At 40.8% G+C, this 13,355-nt stretch overlaps 1 long non-coding RNA gene across 1 annotated transcript in view; it reads right to left on the reverse strand.

The window, feature by feature from the left end:
* LOC310843839 overlaps positions 1-9,984 on the reverse strand; it is a 237,494-nt gene extending 227,510 nt beyond the window's left edge. Inside the window, exons 1-2 of the long non-coding RNA XR_014563677.1 lie at positions 9,849-9,984; positions 3,673-3,832 (exon numbers count right to left, since the gene is read on the reverse strand). This is a non-coding gene — a long non-coding RNA (uncharacterized lncRNA). The remainder of the gene's footprint in view (positions 1-3,672; positions 3,833-9,848) is intronic.
* Between the last annotated feature and the right edge of the window lie 3,371 nt (positions 9,985-13,355).

Below are 13,355 nucleotides of genomic sequence, written 5' to 3' on the forward strand. Positions count from 1 at the left end.
TGATGTTGGGAAAGATTGAGGGCACAAGGAAAAGGGGATGACAGAGGACGAGATGGTTGGATAGAGTTCTCGAAGCTACCAGCATGAGTTTGACCAAACTGCGGGAGGCAGTGGAAGACAGGAGTGCCTGGCGTGCTCTGGTCCATGGGGTCGCGAAGAGTCGGACACGACTAAACGACTAAACAACAACAACAGAGAACTGCTGTACCATTTGGTGTTGATCTGGTATGTGTGACAGATTGACAATGAGGCCTGGGTAGATCAGGCCTCAGAATAGCTAGTATTATAAGTTTCCACCTCCCTTATTTTTCAATGGATAGTCTGGTTCTTCAACCACAGATAGACCTGCTGTCCTAATTATGCCCTTCAGTTCTTTCCCTGGCTTCCTCCATCATGTAGTACTACTACATGACAATACTGGGTTACTTTGCAGGACTGGTGTGACCCATGCACAGCCCTCCTCCCTATGATGCAGATATAACAGAGGCATACTCATTTTTTTGTGCTTCAGTTTATTGTGCTTCACAGATATTGCTCCTTATGAGGACATGAGTACAGCTGCAGGCAACCCAGCCGCTTCCAGGAGAAGAAAGCCACACACACACAGAGAGAGAGAGAGAGAGAGAGAAGAGAGAGAGAGGGGGGGAGTGGAGCTAAGTAGAGCTGCAATTTGGTTTTTCCCTTCCTGCCTCTGCAGCCAGGGGCACTATCTTTATAGGCTACAGTATGGTGTTTACATAACTTTTATATGCACTGGAAAACCAAAAAGATTGTGTGACTCGCTTTATTGCGATATTTGCTTCATTGTCGGTGGTCTGGAACCAAACCCACAATATCTCCTAGGTATGCCTGATGATGGAATTTATCTGTATTGGCAATAGCAGGGAAACTTTTACAAACTCAGGGCAGAGGAATCACTCTCTTTTTGTGCTATGAAACAAGACTTCAGTTAAAAAAGATCACAAACTCCCATTTTCTGCTGCTAATTTTCATTTTAGTGTACCTTTTGGCCAATCACAGCTACAATAAAACCCTGGATACATGAATTGTTTTCTATGAAGCAGCAATCACTCTTCTACCACAGAGTGGTAGAAGATCAGTATAAAAGCCTTAAAAATGAACCAAGACATTTTATAGGCAATGGATGTTTCGCTTTGGCCTGCTCTGTCTCTGATGGACTAGATCTGCTTTCCTAAGTGTCAGTCATTGCTACGACTTCATACATTGAGTGAAAAAAACACTGAAAGTTGGGAACAGGCTAGTCTGTAGCAAAACAAATGAGCTGAATAGTGCCTGCACGTTTTGCCTCATATCTCAGGTCTGACTAGAAAAAAATCAAGGGAATCCATGTGCAGGTGGAGATATGTGATTAACCCTTTCCCCACCTATTTTTCCTTTTGTCACCTGCAGATGCTTTTCACGGAGACAAGATCCTCAGGTTTGTGCATGCTGCATGAGGTTGCAAAAGGTGACTGGGAGGTTATTGCAGAGAGGAAAGGAAGGAAGAGTAAAGCAGCAATTATCAAGCCAGATATTGTCTAACTATTCTGACAGGTAGTAGCTCCCTGAAATATCAAACAGAGGTCTTCATACCAGCCGCTACCTGATCATTTTAACAGGAGATGCTAGGGACTGAACCCAGGATATTTGGCATGCAAAGCTTGTGGTCTACCATTAGGCTACAGTTCCTCCTCTCTTCGAGTTAAAGGTTTGGCTAGAGTTAACCGGGAATTCTTCTCATTACTGTTCACTGTCTTCCTAAGAAGCTGAGAGCATGCTGAATTTCTCAAATGAAAGACTTTGAACTTTACATAGCACTGAAAGATCATTTTAAAACTATTTCTCATTTCAAAAGAATAAATCTCACTTATTCCTGCCTGAGATGACTGCCGCTTGCAAACCTTGTACCACTAACATTTGTCCTCCTAATAGTAACATTATAAAATAAGATGTATATTAGTAGCTGGCTCAGTTCTGGAGCACAGAAGCAGCTATTCCACTGAACCGTAACTCACATTATGATGAGTCCTTCTAACATTTTGAAGGGCCTGTTTCATGATTTCAGGTGTATTTTTAAAATGCCCAAATTTTAAAATTACATTTCCAGAATAGTCCATCCAGTTAAAGGAATACAGCTTACAGGTCACAAGACAGGGTGGACTTATTTTGCTCTACCAAAATTCCCATTCTGCTGCAGCACAGCACTCCAAATTATGCTGCAAAGATCCAGGAAAGCTTGGAGCTTCAGTAAAGCTCCTCACATGCCAATTTCACACAAAAAACAAAGGGGTGGTGTTCCTGGCCTATTAAACTGCATATGGGGTCACTTGATTCAATGCACTCAGGCTCTCTGTTAGGGGTGGAGTAGAATTTTGTCTGGTTCACATTTTTAGCAAACTGACCTAGGGTGATATCCAGTTAAGTCATATTTACACTTCTTGAATTGCGTGGCACAATTTTTTAATTTTATTTTTATTTTTAGGGGATCATTTTGTACCAAAACTGCAGAAGCTGACATAAACCACACCTGATTTGAACACATCTGAAACTGTCTAGAAATACACTGATTCACCCATCCCTAAGTGTATGTATGTACATGTGTATTTATAGGTGTGTATACTTACACATACACACATGAATTCTCTTAGCACATAGAAATGAGGGATCAAGGAGAAGGGCCTACATTTCCCCGTAATATTTTGCACATAAACACATGCATGTGCCTAAAGATTGGCCTCCTGTTTTCCTTCTAAGGAAAACCAACAATTCAGATCACATCCTGTCCCACAACATAAATAACTTTAAAACTGCCAATGGTGAGATTAAAGCAAAACAACCTTGAAATATTTACTCAGTGAAGTAGACACTCTTTGAAGATCTATGTTTTAGACACAACCATTAAAAGTTGTACCCATATTTGTGTCTCGTATTTACCTCCCTCGCTCTACAGTTTATACCGAAGCTACTAATGCATATTGTTGCACTCATGTTTATATAAAAGTCTACTTGTGAGGACAGAGTTGTAGGAAAGGCACCATATTCCATAATAAAAATGGGCACTATCAACTAAGTACAACTTCTGCAAAACATCTACACATTTAAATGGTGTTCACAGTGAGGTTACAAATGAAAAGTAGTTTGGTTTCAAACTACATAAGAATTTATTCAGTGTAATTCAGATAATAAACTGACCAGCTCCTGGACAGAAACTGAAACTATCGCACCTTTCCACTTCTCCAATTTGTTCTGCAATATGTTCCATATAAAGCATAAGCATCAATATTATCTGCTCAAACAGAAATTGGAAAATAGGCAACAAGCACCAGACAAGAATAGTTAAATGCTTCATAAAGGACAGATATACATATAATTAGAAAAACAAACCTTATGCTCTCCTATTTAATAGTATATTGTCACCTTCCCCAATTGCTTATTGCCATTTAAACAAAAAGAAAGTGCAGTACTTTCACTGAAGAGATAATTTAAATTATCTCAACAATTACACATATTCACAAGATACGGTACATGCAGTGACCAGGCTATATTTTAAGGTACCTCAGATTAGAAAGTTTGTTGCATAGCCGGCTGAATTCTCTTTATAAAACCTTTTAAACTACACTTAAAGAGCACATATTACAACTCCACTTGAAAATTCCCTCAGAGAACTCTTACCTGTGAGCAGCAGCTGATTTAAACAACAATGTGAGAGCCTCTTCCCATTTCCCTTTTTAGGACAAATTTATTCCCCTTTCAGTTCAGTACCTCTATGTTCTCTGCTGACCTAATTTTGTCTGTGATAAATGCCAGAGTTCGACTGGAGTCACTTGAGCTGCTGCAAGAGAAGAATGGAAGTCAAAAATGAATGCACTCAACATTCCTCCTTGACAGATTGCTTGTCAAGAGGCTAAAAGCCTTGGAAAGCTATAGGTGAGGTAAAGCATTATAATAGCCATCCTTTAGATTAAATTGAATTCCAGTTTTCAACTAATTACTCCAGACTCCAATAATGAAGTTAAAGCTCATTGAAACTGAAAGGTTCAGCATTTTACTCAGGTCCCATGCATGCGGTATCAGACAGTAGCCTTTTAAGTCACTAGGAAAAGATCCATGGAAGCAACAAAACCAATAAAGCATTCAGACTCGGTCTTGGGTCAGACCCTACTTAAGTGGCCCTGGTCAACAACCTGTGTCTAGAAGATATGGAATAGGAGCATGACCTTGATAATTCTTCTGAATCTCTCAGTAGTCTTTGATACAACTGATCGTCTGATTTTTACAGGATTTTTTACAGGACTTTGTGACTGGATTCAGGTGGTATGGATACTACTCAGCCACACAGGAATCAACTTGTAGAATATAACAAGAATTCAGTCTTTTCCCCAGAAAAAGACTGCATGACCATGTATTTATTATTTTCATTTATTCATTCCATCTTTCACCTATCGTAGAAATCAAGAAGGCATCAGGTGATTTCCCATCCAGCCATTGACAAGACCCAGCAATTCTTAGCTTCAGCAAAGATACTGTGCCATGTAACCTCAGATGATGTCCTAGTCACAAAGATGATGTCATCTGAATGCTGGTGGCATTCAGCTTTGTTTTGCTTTGTAATGTGACTGTGGTATAGCGCCAATCCCTGAGTGTCAGTAGTCAGAGGAGCTCAGTCTACACTCGAGTAGGACCCTGGTAGAGACACATGCCCGACTGGCATGTTCTCTCCCTCCTGGTCGATCCTTTGGGAGCTTCAAAAGCTTTCTTCAGCCTGAACATCACCGCGACTGATGCCAACAGATATTGGCACACTTAGGGATCCACAGAGTTTGTGCATCATGCGTAAACAGACCTCAGCAACTCAGCATTTTGGCTAATCTACTTTATTTACATATAAACACACACGGAGCACTGCAACATGGCTCCCTCTCTCTCTAGTATCAGACAGCAAAGATAAAAGGGACAAAGGACAACAGTCCCACTTCACGGAACACAGTAACACAAAAATCCTGTCTTCGTCACTTCCCACTCTGTGGAGTCAAAACCATCATGTGAAAGACAATAATCCCATGACTGCAATCACGGAGCAGGAATTCTAACAAGTATCTACACACAGTTAGGGGCGCAGTATGAAGAATACATCAAAGCTGAATCCTGACATGGCAAACTGTTGGCAAAAATATATTACTTGGTGTGAAGGGATATCTGTTCGTTACAGGGTCACAATCCCTTTCATCAAAGGATGAAAATAAACTTACTTAGCATAAAAGACTCTTTACATAGGGAAGAATGCAAATGCAGAATAATGAAATAAGTCCAATCAAGAGTGGTCCCATCCACCAACTGTGTGCAGCCCTCAGAAATGGGGCTTTCATGGTTACAAAGGTCCCCCACTCTTTCCCTAGAGTGCAAGTGCACAGGTTGGTAGAAAACGGCTTGGTTCTATATCCATGTTTCAGGCAGCAATGAATGCAACATTTCTCAAAATAATAAAAATCAAATTATAAACTGACAAAGAAAAGACTGCATATGCAGCAAAATATTTCCATATCAAACTTGATAAAATCCCACACACTCTTAAAGGCAAATTTGTGGAGACTTTAAAATGTCAATATTTAACAAGACATGAAACTTCACCTCCACTTTCATAAGTGCTCATTTCTAAAGAAAATCAATATTTAAATGTATTACAGAGCAATAAAACATTGGCAGTGAGACTGCAAACAGTTATTAAAATGGGCATATCCATTAAACTGTGGGTAGAGTCATGTAATAAAGATATTTTTGAATTAAAGTATGTTGCAGTAAATCATTTCCTTCTTTTAAGTTGTAGAAGCTAGATTAATGCTTATCTGTTTAATGCTTACCTAGCTCTTACAGTGCTTTGGAGTTTCAAAAGCTCCAAACATACCAGTAAAATTAGAAAATCTTTGAGCAATGGGTAAAATTTACCTAAGTTTTTTACACTCTAAGAATAAAGACTCTAGGAATTTGTTAACATGATTGCATACCACACACTGGACCAGAACCCCCAATGCAGTGACATGATTCTGTAATTTCCATGCTAAATGCCAATTTATATTAAAAGAAAACAGAACTGAAATAACTTCCTACATTTTTCTGGCAACAAAAATCTTCCTAATACATGGGAAATATGGGAAAGATACTTTACAATGCTAATTGCAGGAATATACAGAGGGATTTTTTTTTAAAAAAAAAAGACTTTAAAAGGATTTTAAAGGAGTAAGGTAAAGGTAAAAGGAACCATTAGGTCCAGTTGTGACCGACTCTGGGGTTGCGGCGCTCATCTCGCTTTATTGGCCGAGGAAGCCGGTGTACAGCTTCCAGGTCATGTGGCCAGCATGACTAAGCCGCTTCTGGCGAACCAGAGCAGTGTATGGAAATGCCGTTTATCTTCCCGCCGGAGCGGTACCTAATTATCTATTTGCACTTTGACGTGCTTTTGAACTGCTAGGTTGGCAGGAGCAGGGACCAAGCAATGGGAGCTCACCCCGTTGTGGGGATTCGAACCGCCAGCCTTCTGATCGGCAAGCCCTAGGCTCTGTGGTTTAACCCACAGCACCACCCACGTCCCTTTTAAAGGAGTAGTGAACTTAATTTGTGCACCACTGCAATAAGACTCCCTCCCTCCCCCTCTTCTTGGAGGTGGGGGGAGCCATGAATCTCAACTTGCTATCTTTGTGGCCAGGCAGCATCCAGCACACTTGAGTAAGTGTTGTGGGCTCATGGGTACTGATACTTGTGTCAGATTATGTCCACCTATCTGCCTGCCTCCTGACTTAGCCCCACCCAGTTTCTACCTTGAGCAGTGCAATGACCAATAGTGATGTTAAACACTACTGGATAGCTCAGCTGGTTAGAGCATGATGCTGATAATACCAAGGTCACAGGTTCAATCCCCATATGAGACAACTGCATATTCCTGCATTGCAGGGTGCTGGACTAGATGGTCCTAAGGGTCCCTTCCAACTCTGAAATGATACCTGTTTTACAGCCAACCATTGAAGATTACAGGACTGCTGCTGTCCAGCACAGGCAAATTGGGATGCAGACACTGGTGGACCTGACAGATGGCATTTTTTTTGGGGGGGAGTCCTCAATTCTGGAGCTAGCCATGTCTTTGACACCTCTCATGCAATAGGCACGAGGCACTGCTCTGATGGCTTTGTGCTGTGAAGCGGTCTATAAGTTTAACAATTATGACGACTTTGTCTACTACTGCAGGAACTGGCATCTCATTCCAAGATACAGGAGAATAAAACTTTAGCGAGAAAGTCTAAGTTTTGTTTTCTAAGTAAACTGGGGCAGTTTACACATTAAAATATCCATAAGTAAGTAAAATGATCAAGCAGGAAAGACCACATAAATTGACCCCTCCCACATGTTTAGGTTATTTATTTACCCCCTCCCCAGCTGTATGGGGGTGACACAGAAGAGGGGCAACTCCTAACTTACTTAGAAATGTGTAAGGAGCCAATAACATGTCAACATTTAAGAGCAACTTCATAATTAATAGCCTTAAATAATTTACATCCTGAAGCCTGATTTTTTGATGATTTAGGATTGTTGTACTAGATATCAAAATATATAATTTTTTTACAAACTGGCATAAGAAACCCTGTAGGTCAACCCATGCTTTGACTCCTCACTTCTGTAACTCTGCATCTGATCCTTAGCTTGGTTTTTTTTACACAAATATGCACATCACTTAATTTTGGGGATTTGCCCATATGCAGACTGGGCATTGGTTGCAGCCAATGTAAATAATTATTAAAACAAACACACCCAGAACATTTTGAACAAATGACATAATTGGTAGCTGAATAAAAACAGCTGAATTTTGGCACAATTTCTTTCATATAAAAAGACCCTTCAAAACTAATTTAACTAATATTACTATTTTCAGCTATACATACAATATGTATTATAGGATTTTATCAACATACTGACTAAGCATTTAACCTATCTTATAATGAAAATTTAAATTTATGGTTGCAATTAGAACTTTAAGCATAGTAATGATAACGAATAAAAGAGCAAACAAACCTGATGTCTGAGAGAGCTCTTTGGGGAAAACCACATGAACACACATCAAAGGACATGGCTATTAAGCCTTAGCAGTCTGAGACAGCACCTCAAACTAATACACTGCAAACCACTGCCATGTGGTAATGCTTAAAACATATTGACAGTCTTCTAAAGCTTTTTGCCTTCTCCTGTATATATCACACCATTGATTTCCCCCGCTCTTTGACTGAACAGGCATCGCTTTATAAATGATGGGCATGAGATACTGTGGGAGTCAGAGTGAACGTATTTCTGCTGAAGTACAGATGTCAATGGCCCATAGGAAAAGTGAGTCAGGTGTTGGTTGTGTATTGTTTTCTGCCGTTTTACAAGTTAGCCCCTTCTCCTGGTTGTTGTTTTTTTTTGGGGGGGATAGAATTAAGTTTATGATTGTGGGTAGATGGATCTCACAGGTACAGCACTTTGCAAACTGCTCATTTCACCCTGTAAGCAAAGTCAAAAGAAGGAAATGCCTTCCTACCTTTGCTTCATAATTTACAGGGGGGCAGCGAACACAATTAAGTTTATTGGATGGCCATACAGCTTACTGGCCAGTCACTCCTGTATAGCCTGGCCCACACATAGGGTAGCTGTGGATGAGGATGAAATGGCCCCTTTGGCATCTTGCACAGCCTCTCTTCATTGTAACATACTAATTGCTCCCAATGCATCCAGACTAGTTAAGCAGTAAAATGTGGTCTAGTAGTGGAACATTTATCTAGATTTCACAAGAATGGAAATATATCACCTTTATATGTACTGTGGAGAGTAGACTAGTGACTGGGAGTGGCAGCTGGGATCATATAACACCGGTCCTAAAGGATCTTCACTGGCTCCCAGTATGTTTCCAAGCACAATTCAAAGTGTTGGTGCTGACCTTTAAAGCCCTAAACGGCCTCAGTCCAGTATACCTGAAGGAGCGTCTCTACCCTCACCGTTCAGCCTGGACACTGAGGTCCAGCTCCAAGGGCCTTCTAGCAGTTCCCTCACTGTGAGAAGTGAGGTTACAGGGAACCAGGCACAGAACACGCTCCCTTCAGATGTCAAAGACATCTGAAGGCAGCCCTGAATCGGGAAGTTTTAAATGTTTGATATTTTACTTTTTTATATATGTTGTAAGCTGAGTGGGGAAACCCAGCCAGATGGGTGTGGTATTATTATTAACAACAACAACAACAACAACAACAACAACAACAACAACGTGGAGAAATCCTAATTTTTGAGTTGTCTTAGATTTTCCACTTGACTTTCTCTGCCTCTCCTTCTGGTGCAGATTTTTCCATTGTTTCCTACAAGTCTGTTTTTATGAGCTCATTTTCCATTCTAAATTTCCATTCTAAATTTTGCACAGCAAGCTCTAGGGCTTTCACAGGTTTTATATATGCTGCCATTATTTTTCTCTTTCTTGTCAGACTGGTCCTGTAACGCTATTGTTGTGGAGGGTGGGGGTAGTATTAATAAAATCAATCCTCCTGACTGGGAATATCCCCTCACTCATCCAGTTTAAGATATTCCAACATTCTTCAGCAAAGTTTATTTTCTTTCAGCAAAGTAAGCGGCTCCCGTTATGTCAAATAAAATTGTAACACAATAACATAGTGTCTGAGAGAAACTACAACAACGTGAGACAAGAATGACAGTTGGTCTCTCTAACTGAACTTAACTGAACACCTGAAGGGAGGGGCCAATTCCAGAGCACAACATAAAATCCCCGCCCACCCGATGACAGACATTCTACTAATCAAATTAGGCCCCAGTGTTTTCCTTACAGATAAATCCTAATTTTTGAAGTTGTCTTAGTGGCCACTGGATGTCACTCTTGTTCCACAGTCCATTTTTTTAAAAAAAATTTTGAAGCTTTCTCCCCCACCATAGTGAGGTAAATAGACACAGTCACTTCCCAATCTTAGCAGTTCCAAATTCAGAAGCTGACATACTTGGTAGATAGCAACCATTAAGATAAATGAGATGAGATCCAAATGAATGTATGAGGATAGTCTATCCACAGCTCACATGGTTTGATTAACGTTCATTCAAATGTGCATCTCAACCCATGACATCACATGGGTTAACTTATTTGTGAACTCATAGAATCATAGAATTGTAGAGTTTGAATGGACCCCAAGGGTCATCCAACCCCCTACAATGCAGGAATCTCAGCTAAAGCATCCAGTGGTGGTGGATTGTCCTCAACACAGCACAACCCCCAGGTTTTAAATGACTGACTCTCCTTCTTGTAAAGCAGGATCTAAACAGATCCCAAAAATTGTCTAAACTGGGGAAGAGCAAGAATTTTTTCATGCCTTATTATATTTTACAGTTATTTAAATAACTGTCCTCTTGGTGGTTTTATTTTAAAACCGACTGTTCTAAAACACTCGGAATGGTTTAAAAAACACTTATAAAAGAGAAACCAGCTTGGCTGTGAGTTCTGGAAGATCTTCTCCCTGCCTTGCAGGCCTTTGTCCACCTGGCCTAGGAAGGCTGGGCCCTGACTATAAACGTTGAGGCTGCTAAACAGACACTTGACCTGGGATATTGCTGGGGGGGTGTTGTTGTTGGGGGGTGAGTGGCTTGTTGCTGTTTTTGGTACAGTGGTGCCTCGCTAGACGAAAAGAATTCGTTCCGCAATTCTCTTCGTCTAGCGGTTTTTTCGTCTTGCGAAGCAAGCCCATTGACAGCTTAGCGGATTAGCGCTACAGCTGTCAAGCGGCTTCCAGCGATCAGCTGTTAAGCAGCTTATCAGCAGAACAGCTGATAAGCGGCTTAGCGGCTTAAGAAAAGGGCGAAAAAAGTGAAAAAAACCCGCCGGGGGATGCAAGATTTTTTTCGTCTTGCGAAGCAACCCCATAGGGGAATTCGTTTTGCGAACCGCCTCCAAAACGGAAAACCCTTTCGTCTAGCGGGTTTTTCGTCTTGCGAGGCGTTCGTCTTGCGGGGCACCACTGTATTTTTGTATGCTGATTTTGTATGTTTATTATCTTTTATGTGGAAATTGTTCAGTTTGGTTGTGTGCTTTATTATTATTTTTTTATTTTATACAAATAAAATGATGTATGTATGTATAAAGGCTTCAGCCTATAACTTTGAAGTGATAATCCAGTCCAGGCTTAATTTTCAAATGCCTTGAAGAAAAAATAGATTTAACTTTTGTTTTCCTTTGATGGCAAGGAAAACAATAAAAGTTGAACATCATCCAGGAGAGTCATCAAACTTTTCAAATGTAGGACTCACCTTTAGCTGCATCCTGCAACTTGGGATCCACTTTTCCTTTTTTATAACTGTACGTCGATCCTTCTTCCATTTCACCTCTTTCCCCCTTATCTTCCACTTCCTTCTTTCGAAATGCTTAAAAGGTGGAGATATTGCTGGTGCAATCCAACTTCAACTGGGTTCCAGCTCTTGTCGGGAGACCAGCCCAAGACACTGATCAGCCCAGAATTTAAAGACTAATTGTAAATGCTCTGCTTCTCGCTACATGTTTTAGCCTCCTATTAAAAAGGGATATAGAGTGGTGTCCTACCAGGTCATTTTTAGCTGGTGAGGCTCATATTTTGATTATCCAGACTTCTTAAGTGTATTTGATCATTTTGGGGAGTAAATTGTTTCCTAAGATATGACTTCTGAAAATGTCTCCTCAGTTTTTGAAGCAGGGGCTCTCTTTTAGATTGGAGAGTAACATCTCAAAAATCAATACTGCCACACAAAGGGCTAATTCAATTTTATTATCAACTCTAATGTTTTGGTCTCTGGGGGGCATCACAGTATAGGAAGAAATTAGCTGTGCTTAATTCAGAGAAAAGAGTAAAATAAAACTATATATATAATTATTTGTGTTGCTTGTATGTATGTTTAGGGTAAACGTTTCTGGAAAATGTTTTAATTGTTGCCAGCTGAAAATTAAAACCAGCTGATAGCAATAAAGTGGTGCTGCAGTCGTCTTCTTTTCTCCAACTGCTGCCATATAATGTCTCGCCATCAAATGCCAGGTGAAACTTCAGAGAAATGTTGAGGTTTTAGTTTAGGTGTGGGTTTCTTTAAATTCAGTTTCTCGGCAGCAATGGGCTTGCTTTGCAGGAGAGCGGGGAATAACCTTGCTGAGAGAAGATGGCTCCCTCCATCTCCATTTTGTTCTTATATCTTGAGAACTAGCCCTTTTGCCCTTCAACCTTGTACCTCATAAGGAAAAAAAGGGGAGAGGCTACTGCCATTTCTCTTCATGTAACACAGCAAAGAAATTTTAGAGGGTCTCTAGATGCTACCAAAGAAGAGAGATACCAGCTTTTCAGGAAGGTAGCTAGTTGTTGGAACTATTCTGGCTGTTGAACTATTGTGGCCCAAATGTATTCTTACGCTTAATCCCAGAATTCTGGGACCTTTCCCCATACTTCACTAGTACGCAGAGGGTCCCCCCTGAAATATTAACTCTGATCAGCTCTATTGCTTGCTTATTCTTCTCGAAAAAAACAATAGTCCTCATTAATGCTATTCAGTGCTATTTTTCTAGAAAAAGAGGTGCCAGAAATCACTTGTTCTCTTATAACAGCAACGGGGCCCACCTGAGAGGTGCTAGAACTGAGTTCCAGCAAGTTCCGACTGGGGGAAAAAAAGGCCTGGTGCTATTCAACTCGTCTCATGCACATAGATGGAATTGGGACCTTCTTGCTTCAGGAAGAGCAAGGCCTAGATGAACTATCCTTCCCCTGTGTGTGTGCCTGCTCTGCCTTTGTGAGGCACTGACAGGAAAAGGCAGACCTGAGCAAGCACACTGCTGCTAATATTCCTGAGGTAAAAAGGGGTGGAAAAACAGGAGAGGTCTCGGAGTACACTTTTCAGTGTCCAGCACCATCACAGTCTTGGCACTGGTGGGCTCTAGTTGTTGCTGCAGGATGATGTTTTATGACTTTGAACACACTTGTGAGTTTAGGCAGCTGAGAGGTGCTGAACCTTGGGTGGACCCCATTTCTCTCCTGATCCCTCCCAAACCCAAAAGCAAAGAACTCATCCTGTGAAGAAACAACTGTAGTGAAGGAATACATGTATCCAAACAATGGTGCTAACTAGCTTCTTTTGCTTTGATACAGGCTGTGTTACAATTCTGTCAAGCCCCATGAAGCTCCATCAAGAGTGGAAAGCAGCCTCTCCTCAGAAACATCCTTTCCTTCAGGCTTTGGGGGCTGGACACACCAAGCCCCATCCTGAAAACATGTTGCTCTGTCTTGCAAGTGAAATAGGCTGTTGAAATTGAATTCAAACAGTGTGGCAACAGATCAGAA

This window comes from Podarcis gaigeae (assembly GCF_964106915.1).
Source record: "Podarcis gaigeae genome assembly, chromosome: 4".
In the NCBI taxonomy this organism is placed as follows: Eukaryota; Metazoa; Chordata; class Lepidosauria; order Squamata; family Lacertidae; genus Podarcis; species Podarcis gaigeae.